Source organism: Bombina bombina, chromosome 1 (assembly GCF_027579735.1).
Source record: "Bombina bombina isolate aBomBom1 chromosome 1, aBomBom1.pri, whole genome shotgun sequence".
Taxonomy (NCBI): domain Eukaryota; kingdom Metazoa; phylum Chordata; class Amphibia; order Anura; family Bombinatoridae; genus Bombina; species Bombina bombina.
Genome location: NC_069499.1, coordinates 88,986,539 through 89,000,107, shown reverse-complemented (window position 1 = coordinate 89,000,107; position 13,569 = coordinate 88,986,539). Strand labels below are relative to the sequence as shown.

General features: G+C 39.7%; 1 protein-coding gene across 1 annotated transcript in view; it reads right to left on the bottom strand.

The window, feature by feature from the left end:
- The window catches only part of SYNE3 (spectrin repeat containing nuclear envelope family member 3), a 256,474-nt gene extending 247,901 nt beyond the window's left edge, over window positions 1-8,573 (bottom strand). Inside the window, exon 1 of the mRNA XM_053708894.1 lies at window positions 8,398-8,573. The gene's annotated coding sequence lies outside the window, so the exon portion shown is untranslated. The remainder of the gene's footprint in view (window positions 1-8,397) is intronic.
- Window positions 8,574-13,569: the final 4,996 nt, after the last annotated feature.

Sequence of the window (13,569 nt, the reverse complement as noted above, 5' to 3'; positions counted from 1 at the left end):
ACTATGTTCAATATAGCTGTAGGCAGGGTAACACCATGGGAAATATCGCAGCAGCAAAACTCAAAATCCTAACCCACAGTGTAGTATCAACAGTGGGGTTTACAACATTGCAGAAACAATCTAACAGCCGGAAACCTGGGCATTAAAAGGGACAGTCTACACCAGAATTGTTATTGTTTAAAAAGATAATCCCTTTATCCATTTTTTTTAACCAACACGGTTATAGTAATACCCTTTTTACCTCTGTGATTACCTTGTATCTAATCCACTGCAGACTGTCCCCTTATCTCAGTGCTTTTGACAGACATGCAGGTTAGCAAATCAGTGCAGACTCCTAAATAACTCCACGGGAGTGAGCACAATATTATCTATATGACACACATGAACTAGTACCTTCTAACCGTGAAAAACTTTCAAAATGCTCTGAGCTAAGAGGCGGTTTTCAATGGTTTGAGCCTACCTAGGTTTAGCTTTTCAAAAATACCACCAAGGGAACAAAGTAAATTTGATGATAAAAGTAAATTGGAAAGTTGTTTAAAGTTACATGCCCTATCTGAATCATGAAAGTTTAATTTTGACTTTACTGTCCCTTTAAAGACTCTGTTGGAATTTTAAAAAGGCAGTTTATACCTTGAGAACATTGTATCTGACAAAGGGGTGTTCCTTGCATTTATGCAGCTATGTGAAGGCGATGCATACTTTACAATTGGGCCCACAAATAAACGGAATTATAAAAATAGTATGAAACAAATAAATACAATTGTAACAACATTGGACTGCAAAAGTCAAATTATAATACAAAATTCAAAGCATGCGGTTTTCCTTATTGTAAAATGATTTTTTTCACCTCTGCTAGTGGGCTAAACAGGGGCATGTATTTTGTAAGGATTTTCACTCTGCAGATCTCGCACTATTTTATCTTGAACACTGAAAGTTAATTCAAAATACAAAAACACTTATTATTCTTACTGATAAACACTTCCGCATGAAAATAGAGGTGATTGTAAGATACTATACACAAAAAACTGAGTAATCTGATTTGCATTGGCTGTAGTATTTCATTTTTATAGTGCTCCCTGCTAACTTCACTCTTCTCTGCAAAGTTTCTGTTTCCAGCGAGCTCTATTACTTTCTATGGGAGGGATCTTGCAACTCGCGGGGTCAGCCCTTTATTTTTAGAGAATCCTCTCAGGGCAGCCCCTGCGAGTGCAAGTTTTTTCACGTCTAATTTGCCAAATGTAAGATAATCAAGCCCCTAATATTTATGATCATATTTGTTTCTGGTAACTCATGCATATCTGACACAGGTTTTTGCAATACTTAAATGACCAAAATAGTGATAAAATGATAAATAGTATCACTATAATGGCCCTCTAAATGGAAATCTGACTCATGCACAGTTTAGAATCTTTTAGATTACATTTAGTAAAAATCATATTAGTAAGTATCCTTAAAAATGTTCTAACATTCTCAAATAACATAACCTACCTACTACTCAAAGGAATATAAAACCCCAGTGTTTTCTTCCATGATTCAGATAGAGCATGCAATTTTAAGAAACATCTAATTTACTCCTATTATCAATTTTCTTCATATCTTTATTTGAAAAAGCAGGAATGTAAGCTTTATAGCCGGCCCATTTTTGGTTCAGCACCTGGGTAGCGCTTGCTGATTGGCAACTACATTTAGCCACCTAAGTTTACATAACTGCTTTTTCAAATTGATAATAGGAGTAAATTAGAAAGTTGCTAAAAATTGCATGCTCTATCTGATTCATGAAAGAAAAAAATTGGGTTTCATATCCATTTAAGTTTCTCATAACATTCTCAGCTATAAAGAGACACATATTTAGTTTGATACACTGTGTCCTATATTCAGTATGGCCGGGTTGCTATGTGATCTTATGAAGCAAATTAAAGGGACAGTTTACTCAAAAATTTTCTCCCCTTTAATTTGTTCCCAATGATCCACTTTACCTGCTGGAGTGTATTAAATTGTTTACAAGTAGCTCCTTTACCCTTATATTGGCATTTGAAATGTTAATTTAGCATGTGGTATCCCCACCTATTCTGAAAGTTTGTGGCCGCGCGTACCAGCTATAGATAAGCTTTGTAAACACAGCCAGCAGAAGAAATTACACTCCCAGTGTGATAAAGCAGAGATAAGGTAATAAAATGTTGATTTTCCATTGTTCTCTCAAAGTATTGGTGATTGTTTTAAGAACAGATATAAGATAAAGAAGCAGGTATATGTGCACAATGTGATACAGTAATGAGATCTGATTATACCTACAAGCTCAACCCATTTTATTAGGTTGTGGCTTCAAAACACAAAATCAGAGCTTTAATATACACAAATAAACCTTAAAAAGCTAATTTTCATACATTTTTTACTCTGCAGTTGGTAAAAAAAGCAATTGTAAACACATTAAGGGAAAAACTATTTTACAGTATACTGTCCCTTTAACTAAGAATAAACATCATTTTATCAGCTCCACACACTGAGAAATTCTTTGAATTTTTTTTTGTAAAGCAAAACAATTGTCATAAATTACATTCTGTGTATTTCTTATTTAACTTCAAGGAAAATAACATTACGTGTCTGTACAAGGAGGTTTTTCAAACTGAAAACCAAAAAAAAAATCAAGTCCCAACAGACAAGTTTTCATTAAAGTGATGTCCTGTCAAAGTTGTCTAGGAACACTGAAGAAATTGGGACTGGACAATTTGCTAATAATTCTGAGCATGTGTCCTGGGGCAATGTCCCTGCACTTCACACAAGGCTTTAGAATGCTGAATAAACAGCAGTGACAGTACTAAGGCCTTCCTGTGTACTGTGATTGACTAGTTACCCTGTATTGAGTCAAATCCATAAAAGAAGAGGAACACTTCAAAGCTATTTTATTTCATATTAAAGGGACATGAAACTCATTTGTTTTTCATGATTCAGATAGTGCACTGGTTTTCAAACCTGTCTTCAGGCCTCATTAACAGGTCACATTTTCTGGATATATGAACTGTAGCACAGGTGAAATAATCAGCTAATTGATAAACATGGATATTAAAGGGACAGTACACTGTAAAATTGTTTTTCCATTAATGTATTTTAAATGACTTGTTATACCAATTGCAGAGTATAAAATATTTGAGAAATTCCATTTTCATGCTTATTTGTGTATATGAAGTAGCTGATTTTGTGCTTTGAAACCACAGCCTATTACAATGGGTTGAACTTAAAGGTGATATCAGATCTCATTATGTTCTAAGTTTGTGTAAACAGACTTGCTTCCTTATCTTTTATTTGGCTGGAACACCAAAGCTCAATACATAGAGAGAACAATGGAAAGTTATCATTTTATTACTTAACTATCCTGCATCCCACTGAGAGTGTAATCTCTTCTGCTGGTTGTGTATACTTAGGCTATTCAAGAGCCTATACTCCAGTATTAATTTGTTCAGTATAGGTGGCGATGCCACAGGCTAAATCAGCTATTTCAAATGCTGAAATAGGAGTAAAGGAGCTACTTGTAACCAATTTAATACACTCTAGTAGGTTAAAAGGATCATTGGGAATAATTTAAAGGGGAGAAAATTTTGGGGTGAACTGTCCCTTTAACCTGCTCTCATCTGGCCTGTTAGGGAGGCCTGAAGACAGGTTTGAAAACCAGTGAGATATCACATACAATTTTAAAGAACTCTTCAATTTACTTCTATGATCACATTTGATTCATTCTTTTGGTATCCTTTGTTGAAGGAGCATCACTTTTGGGAGCTAGTGTAACACCATTTTAGCCAATGACAACAGGAATATATAATCAAATACAAACTAACTTATACGAAATAAATAGTTAAAATGCGAAAACAATTGTGTAAAATAAAATAAAATAAAAGGATATAGTCATTTAATCCCACAGTTTGAGACTTCTTTCAGATTATTTTGGGTGCTGGGTTAAAGGGACAGTAAATATAAAAAAGTGCAGAATTATGTAACATTATCTTAGCAACAGCTTTAAAAATAAAAAGATTTGATAGATTGCACTTACCTGGTCTCCTCTCCAGGCTCTTCTGATCATTTCTTCCTTTTCAAAAGCGGTTTGCGGGCGTACTGTCTAATCACAGCTCACCCAAACGCGCTATTGAACTAAATGTAGCTCGCTCCCACTCTGGTCTGGTATCGGGAGCGAGCTACATTTAGTTCAATAGCGCGATCACAGCAAGCCCGCAAACCACTTTTGATTTTTTTAAAGCTGTCGCTAAGATAAAAACATTTTTTTTTAAATTTACTGTCCCTTTAATCCTGAAAATAGATCTCAGGGGAAAAAAATAAGACGGACAATAGTGAAGTCCGTTTTAACAAACCAATATTTTCATGAGTGATCATCCTTGAAAAAGCCACTAGGAAAGTGGTGAAACGATTGTTGCGGTTTGCAGTTTGCAGTTTTTAAGGACATTAAGTAAGGACTGTTTTACTGCTGGGTTCTAGGTTATTCCGCTTTTCAGTTCATTGTGCACGTGGTATGTTCATGATAAATGTTACTGAGCGTAAAATATTAGCTGTAATGCGTTTACGCAGTATTGTCGTTTTTCCTGTACATTTTATGTAGTTTTAATAAATATTTTATTCTTATGAGCTACTGTTCCTGTTTTATTTGGAGAAAGCTGAGGAGCTAAATACCTAAATAGTCTGTTTTCTGTGTTATTTCTATGCATAAGACATACAACAAGAGGGAGTGCCGAGGGCCTTATACCTACCTGCCTAACCACTAAGAGCTGAGTTATAGCTCAAAAGTGTGTGAGTACCTGACCACTCATAAAAATATTGGTTTGTTAAAACAGACTTCACTATTGTAGGTTTAACTTTTTTTTACCCTGAGGTCTATTTCCAGGATTAACCCAGAACCGAAAAGAATATGGAAAAAATCTCAACCTGTGGTATTGAAGGACTATTTGCTTTTATTTTTATTTTATTTTACACAATTATTTTTGACAACAAATATGTGCAACCACCAATCCCAGTCTACCTAGATATGCTTTTCAACAAAGGATACCAAAATAACAAAACTAATTATATCATAGAAGTAAATTGGAAAATTGTATAAAATTCCATGCTCATTTTGAATCGTGAAACTTTAATTATAACTTTAATGTCCCTTTCACGTTGAATAGCATAATCAATAAATGCATAATAAATTGCCAATGCAAAAGAATAGTTTAAATTTCACATGAGTAGTAGAATTTTTTCTGACAATTTTTAGTTAGTTTTATTTTCCTTACCACTGTATCATGTGACAGCTATCAGCCAATCACAAAATGCATATACGTATATTCTGTGAATCTTGCCATGCTCAGTGCATAATTACATAATAAATGTGATTTGGAAACTTGTGTATAATTCTGTGCTACATCTGAATCATCAAAGTTTAATTTTGACTTTAGTGGTCCTTTAAATTGATATAAAAGCACAAAAAAAATGCTCTTATAGGTTTGAACATTTTATTATTTTGCTTTTGCTTGCATATGCACTGTGCTTAACCTCTGCATAGGGATTAAATAAACAGTTAATGTCAGCTCCAAAGCAGCAAAATTAAACTTTCATGATTCATTTAGAGCATGCAACATTAAACAATTTTACTGCTTTTATCAAATTTACTTTGATCACTTTTTATCATTTGCTGAAAAGCATACTTACATAGGCTCTGAAGTAGAAATGCACGACTAGGAGCTAGCTGCTTATTGGTGGCTGTATACATATGCCTCTTCTAATTGGCTCACATTATATGATCAGCTAGCTCCCAGTAGTGCATTTCTGCTCTGGAGCTAATTTATAATCCCCTTTAATTGGTTAAATACATAGTTAAAGTCAGCTCTTGAGCAGCAATGCACTACTGGGAGCTAGCTGAGCATATACGTCAGCTACGTCCTATGTTTTAAATCCATTTGCAGGGGAGAAATGTTATGAAGGGGTGCAAGGTTTAGAATCTGAAAACTCCATAAATCCCACAAAAAGCTGGAAAAGTGATTTCTAATTGGAACAATGGTTAGACTATACCCATGCAATGTATAGGGTGTTTGTTGCCAATTCTGCATCCAAAACCCCTGTGAAAAGTCATGTGATACATTTTGCATCTGAATTCTAATTGATCGGAATGAATTGGGGCCTTATTTCCACTATAACCTAATAAAACACATTCTCTCTATCTATTAGAAACATTTTCATTTCTTTTCATCTGTTGGTTTAATTTAAACATTAACATGAGCTTCTCAGAGCTGTTTACTAGGACTCAGTCTTGTGTCTAATCTTGCAGAAATCACTGAGGCCTTGAACCTTTAGCAATGATGCCACTAATAAGATTTTCTACTAGATCCAGCTTGGGCAGCCTCAAATGACCACAGTGCTAGCTACATAAACAGTTTTATTTGCAAATAGATAGATAAATGATAGATAGATAAAAACATATGATTAATAGATAGATAGATAGATAGACAGACAAACAGATAGATAGAAGATGGGTAGAGATAGATGATAGATAGAGCGATAGATAGATTGTTAGACATATATACATGACAGATATCTCAAGGTTTCATTTATTTCCCTCTATTGATGCTTATAGTATAATTGATTATGGTAGTTTAAACATTAAATACAAATATATTATTTTTAGTTCCCTATTTTGTATGTCCAGCTTTATTATCCCAAGCAGATGCATAGGTTTAATGCTATGCAACTAAATATAAGGATGTTAAACGTTCAGTAACATATAGGCAAAAAAAAAAAAACTTTTGTTGTTCAGAGGAAAATACCACAAGTAAAAATATACCTTCTTGCAAATGTGTTTTTCTGTTGTTATCGAATGTTGTTATTGTGAATAACAAAACTGTTACAACTTTAAAGTTTTCTTTTTTATATATATATATTTATATTTAATTTTCCCGCTCAACATTAACACCTGACTGTGTCACTAGAGGGTGATGAGTGACAGGACACTTGTGCGAGGGACAAGTGATCGTAGAGAGAGGTGACACAGTTGCTGTGCTTGAACTGAAAAATACAATAAAATATTGTATAAATTGGTACCTAGACATCTAAATGATCCCAGAGGTCAGATTTAATGTTTTATTTACATGCAAGCACAATTATGTCTGAGTCTGTTTCTTTATTGTTTATATTTCACTGTACAAAATGCTAACCACTGTTGAATCTGCAAATAATCAGGAGAAATATGGCTCTTACTTTATATAAAGTGTTGAAGTTCAGCATAATAAAGCAAATGTATTATATATTATACTCTTTGTTTTCTAAAGAGTGACAAAGCAAGAAATGACAAGTCTGTAGTGCTTAGGACTCTCTGCCTATGACTGAAGAGGAAAAGCCCTATGAGGGAGACACTGGTGTCATGTAAATAATAGTTTTTAGTTTCTCCCTGCAGATCAACAACAAAATCTGCACTTCTGGATTTATACCCTCTGGAATGTTGGTAATTCTGCCTGAAGGCTACCAGGCCCCCTACTCAGTCTGAGGGGTGGAGGTAGGGGGGAGGGGTTTGAGACAGCTGAATTCTTTACTGTCATATACAGCACATCAGCTCCTGCCAAGTCACAACTGAAACCACAGAGTAGCACTACACACCCAGCCTGCTCTAAGAATCTGCAAAGGGATTCAATCCAAACTCATGAGTAGCGGTTGTTTTGTCTTTGAAAATACAACCAATCACTATACAGTCCTGTACAGCCCAAAAACCTCTGGTACACAATAAACATAATCATAATCATTCTACAATACAATTATACATAAACAATAATTTGTGCAATATGCTGAACAACTTTACAAAGGATAGAGAGATAGATGATAGATAGATAGATAGATAGATAGATAGATAGATGATAGACAGATGTTTTAAATGCATATAAATGGACAGGTAATAGTAATAATTAAAACAATGTTACAATGCCCCCAGTAGCCAATTGCATCTTTCCTTTATAACACTTTCACTTTCTCTGTAATCCTCTACTTATAACAAATAGCCCCTCCTATGCCACCCTTGTCCTCCTCTGTGACCCATGCACCCTCCCTAGATCCCCATATTGTGCCACCTTGCAAGTTGTACCCTTCTCCTCTAATGACACTTTTGTACCCTTCATGCACTCTGCTCCAGTGTCACATTATACCACATCTCCTTCAGTGTCACATTATCCCACATCTCCTCCAGTGTCACACTATACAATCCCAAGAAACATTCCCCCTCCTGGGTGACACTTGCACCCCCCTTGCTTTCCCCTTCTATTGTCACAATTGACCCCATCATTTAGATAATTTTAGTTATGATCAGTTTCTAGTAAAGGGCAGCAACAAGTCCCTGGCAGCAGTAGGCATGGCCCTGGCTCAGCAGGGTACACTTACCCGTTGTGTGAGCAGTTTCCCTCGGGTGCTGGGATCCCCGGGTAGCACACTACTAACACTGGGGCCAGACAGTGAATGCGTTAGTGCTGAGACAGGCAAGCAGCAGGCACCGCCTCCTCTTCCTGTTAACAACTAGCAAGGGCAGGGCGCCGTCTGCTGCTCATCTATAAAAAGACAGGGACACTGGAGAGGGAATAATGCGAGTCATGGAGGCAAATACATGTAGTATTGGGGTGTGAGCATCTGCTGAACAATAAGGGCAGAGGAATGGGACACTGCACTGAAGCCATGTAGTGCAGCATGTGACAGAGTCTGTGGGACTAGGTGACATGGGCCCCGCACTGAAGCCATGTAGTACAGCATGTGACAGAGTCTGTGGGAGTAGGTGATAGGAGCCTCACAATGAAGCCATGTAGTACAGCATGTGACAGAGTCTGTGGGACTAGGTGACAGGGACCCTGCACTGAAGCCATGTAGTACAGCATGTGACAGAGTCTGTGGGAGTAGGTGACAGGGGCCCTGCACTGAAGCCATGTAGTACAGCATGTGACAGAGTCTGTGGGAGTAGGTGACAGGGGCCCCGCACTGAAGCCATGTAGTACAGCATATGAGTCTGTGGGAGTAGGTGACAGGGGCCCGCACTGAAGCTATGTAGTACAGCATATGAGTCTGTGGGAGTAGGTGACAGGGGCCCGCACTGAAGCTATGTAGTACAGCATGTGACAGAGTCTGTGGGAGTAGGTGACAGGGGTCCTGCACTGAAGCCATGAGTATGTGGGACTAGGTGACAGGGACCCCACACTGAAGCCATGTAGTACAGCATGTGACAGAGTCTGTGGGACTAGGTGACAGGGGCCCTGCACTGAAGCCATGTAGTACAGCATGTGACAGTCCGTGGGAGTAGGTGACAGGGGCCCTGCACTGAAGCCATGTAGTACAGCATGTGACAGAGTCTGTGGGATTAGGTGACAGGGGCCCTGCACTGAAGCCATGTAGTACAGCATGTGACAAAGTCTGTGGGAGTAGGTGACAGGGGCCCGCACTGAAGCTATGTAGTACAGCATGTGACAGAGTCTGTGGGAGTAGGTGAGAGTGGCCCCACACTGAAGCCATGTAGTACAGCATGTGACAGAGTCTGTGGGAATAGGTGACAGGAGCCTCGCAATGAAGCCATGTAGTACAGCATGTGACAGTCTGTGGGAGTAGGTGACAGGGGCCCGCACTGAAGCCATGTAGTACAGCATGTGACAGGGTCTGTTGGAGTACGTGACAGGGGACCCGCACTGAAGCCATGTAGTACAGCATGTGACAGGGTCTGTGTGAGTAGGTGACAGTGGCCTCGCACTGAAGCCATGTAGTACAGCATTTGACAGAGTCTGTGGAAGTAGGTGACAGGGGCCACCGCACTGAAGCCATGTAGTACAGCATGTGACAGGGTCTGTGGGAGTAGGTGACAGGGGCCTCGCACTGAAGCCATGTAGTACAGCATTTGACAGTGTTTGTGGGAGTGACAGGGGCCTTGCACTGAAGCCATGTAGTACAGCATGTGACAGGGTCTGTGGGAGTAGGTGACAGGGGCCCCGCACTGAAGCCATGTAGTACAGCATGTGACAGAGTCCGTGGGAGTAGGTGAATGGGGCCCTGCACTGAAGCTATGTAGTACAGCATGTGACAGAGTCTGTGGGAGTAGGTGACAGTTGACCCGCACTGAAGCCATGAATTATAGCATGTGACAGGGTCTATGGGAGTAGGTGACAGGGGCCCCGCACTGAAGCCATGTAGTACAGCATGTGACAGAGTCGGTGGGAGTAGGTGACATGGGCCCTTACTGAAGCCATGTAGTACAGCATGTGACAGGGTCTGTGGGAGTAGGTGACAGGTACCCTGCACTGAAGCCATGTAGTACAGCATGTGACAGAGTCTGTGGGAGTAGGTGACAGGGGCCCCGCACTGAAGCTATGTAGTGCAGCATGTGACAGGGTCTGTGGGAGTAGGTGACATGGGCCCTTACTGAAGCCATGTAGTACAGCATGTGACAGGGTCTGTGGGAGTAGGTGACAGGGGCCCCGCACTGAAGCCATGTAGTACAGCATGTGACAGAGTCTGTGGGAGTAGGTGACATGGGCCCTTACTGAAGCCATGTAGTACAGCATGTGACAGGGTCTGTGGGAGTAGGTGACAGGTACCCTGCACTGAAGCCATGTAGTACAGCATGTGACAGAGTCTGTGGGAGTAGGTGACAGGGGCCCCGCACTGAAGCTATGTAGTGCAGCATGTGACAGAGTCTGTGGGAGTAGGTGACAGGGGCCCGCACTAAAGCCATGTAGTACAGCATGTGACAGAGTCTGTGGGAGTAGTTGACAGGGGCCCCGCACTGAAGCCATGTAGTACAGCATGTGACAGAATCTGTGGGAGTAGGTGACAGGGGCCCCGGACTGAAGCCATGTAGTACAGCATGTGACAGGGTCTGTTGGAGTAGGTGACAGGGGCCCCACACTGAAGCCATGTAGTACAGTATGTGACAAAGTCTGTGGGAGTACATGACAGGGGCCCCGCACTGAAGCCATATAGTACAGCATTTGACAGTGTCTGTAGGTGACAGGGGCCCCGCACTGAAGCCATATAGTACAGCATTTGACAGTGTCTGTAGGTGACAGTGGCCCCGCACTGAAGCCATGTAGTAAAGCATGTGACAGAGTCTGTGGGAGTAGGTGACAGGGGCCTCGCACTGAAGCCATGTAGTACAGCATTTGACAGTGTCTGTGGGAGTAGGTGACAGGGGCCTCGCACTGAAGCCATGTAGTACAGCATGTGACAGGGTCTGTGGGAGTAGGTGACGGGGCACCGCACTAAAAGCCATGTAGTATTGCATTTGACAGTGTCTGTGGGAGTAGGTGACAGTGGCCCCACACTGAAGCCATGTAGTACAGCATGTGACAGAGTCTGTGGGAGTAGGTGACAGGGGCCCCGCGCTGAAACCATGTAGTACAGCATGTGACAGGGTCTGTGGGAGTAGGTGACAGGGGCCTGCACTAAAGCCATGTAGTACAGCATGTGACAGTCTGTGGGAGTAGGTGACAGGGGCAGGGCCGCCACTCGAAATTTTGGGGCCCCTGACTCAACCATTGATCAGGGCCCCCCCCCCTCCTTTGACATGTGCCATTGTTGACGAAGTGACTAAAACGTATATGCACTTTATTCTTAAAGGGACACTGAACCCAATTTTTTTATTTTGTGATTCAGATAGAGCATGAAATGTTAAGCAACTTTCTAATTTACTCCTATTATCAAATTTTCTTCATTCTCTTGGTATCTTTATTTGAAATGCAAGAATGTAAGTTTAGATTCCGGCCCATTTTTGGTGAACAACCTGGGTTGCTCTTGCTGATTATTGGTGGATAAATTCATCAACCAATAAAAAAGTGCTATCCAGAGTTCTGAACTAATAAAAAAGCTTAGATGCCTTCTTTTTAAAATAAAGATAGCAAGAGAACGAAGAAAAATTGATAATTGGAGTAAATTAGAAAGTTGCTTAAAATTGCATGCTCTATCTGAATCATGAAAGAAAAATTTTGGGTTCAGTGTCCCTTTAATTGTCTATTTAAACTTGGAAATGTTGTAAAGGTAGTAACATACACAGACACACTCATACACTGAAACACACAAACACACTCACACATAAGGATTCACATATAGACACTCTAGCAGACACACAAAGAAACACACACAGACACCCAAACACTCAGCACTTGTTTAAATTGACCTGACAAGTAATGAGGTAAACTACAGTTTTGTAAAAAAAAAGGAGATTTAGAAAACAAAATATGGAGTTCTGATTATCTTTTCGTAAAGGAAGATAACTAAATTATGACAACAGCATGCAGTGGCTGAAAGGAAGGGCCCTGAACTGCCTAAATAATAATTTAAAGGTTAAATGATGTATTGGTTACTTCCGGAAAGGTCTTGTTAGTCTCAAAGTCTGTAGAAATATGTGAATAATTAGTAGTAAGGTCAAAATGTCCTAAAAAGGAACAGACAATGGACACACACACACACACAAACTCAAAATTGCACATACACCCAAGGAAACATCAACAGAGACAGCCTCAGAAAACACACAAAGACATACACACACACACAGACACCCACAGAAAACACACAAAGACATACACACACACAGAGACAATCACATAAAAACACACAAAGACATACATACACACACTCTCACTGAGATATCCACAGAAAACACACAAAGACATCCACACACCCTCACAGAGACACCCTCAGAAAACACACACCCTCACAGAGACATCCACAGAAAACAGACATACACACCTACCCTCACAGAGGCATCCATAGAAAATACACAAAGACAAACATACACACACCCTCACAGAGACACCCACAGAAAAAGCTCAAAGACATATGCACACACGCTCACAGACATCCAGAGAAAATGCACAAAGACATACACACCCACCCTCACAGAGAGACCCACAGATAAAAAATACATACACACTCATAGAGACATAAACCAAAGCACAAAGACATAAACACAGACACCCACAGAAACACTCACAGGAGGAAACATGTATGCACCTTGCATCCCCTAAATCAACAGTGTGTGACATGCATGATAAATAATTTTTTAGAAATTAAGAGATCACTTTTTAAAGAATCATATTTGTAAATGTGCAAACAAAAATAATTCTGTGAATGCAAAATTGTACATTAATGAGCTGGGTAGATGGCTAGATGAAGAAAAGTACCTTTAAAAGGTTGACATATGTTTGTTTGTTTTTCCCCAACCAAGAGCACCACTTCAAATATAGTGTACAAATTTTCCCAGCTGTCAGCTGTACCTATGGATTTTAAAAATGCTGTACTCTATATGGTCTTGGTGGGACCATAAGCTGTGGTACTCATACCATTAGATCTGGTTAAATGCAGGATTTAGGCTTGTTGGTATGTATTTCAAAATTAAGTCAGCTGTAGTATAAACTGAACAGTTTTAAGCTAACCTGTCTCATTTCAAACACTGAGCAATCTTAGTCTGAGAGTATAAAATTTTATGCAGATGTAAAAATCTTAGATAAAATGCCTCTTTGCATCTGGAAAGTCCTTGCATAAAGGGGCAGTAAACTGGAATTATATATTATATGTTTAGCCCCA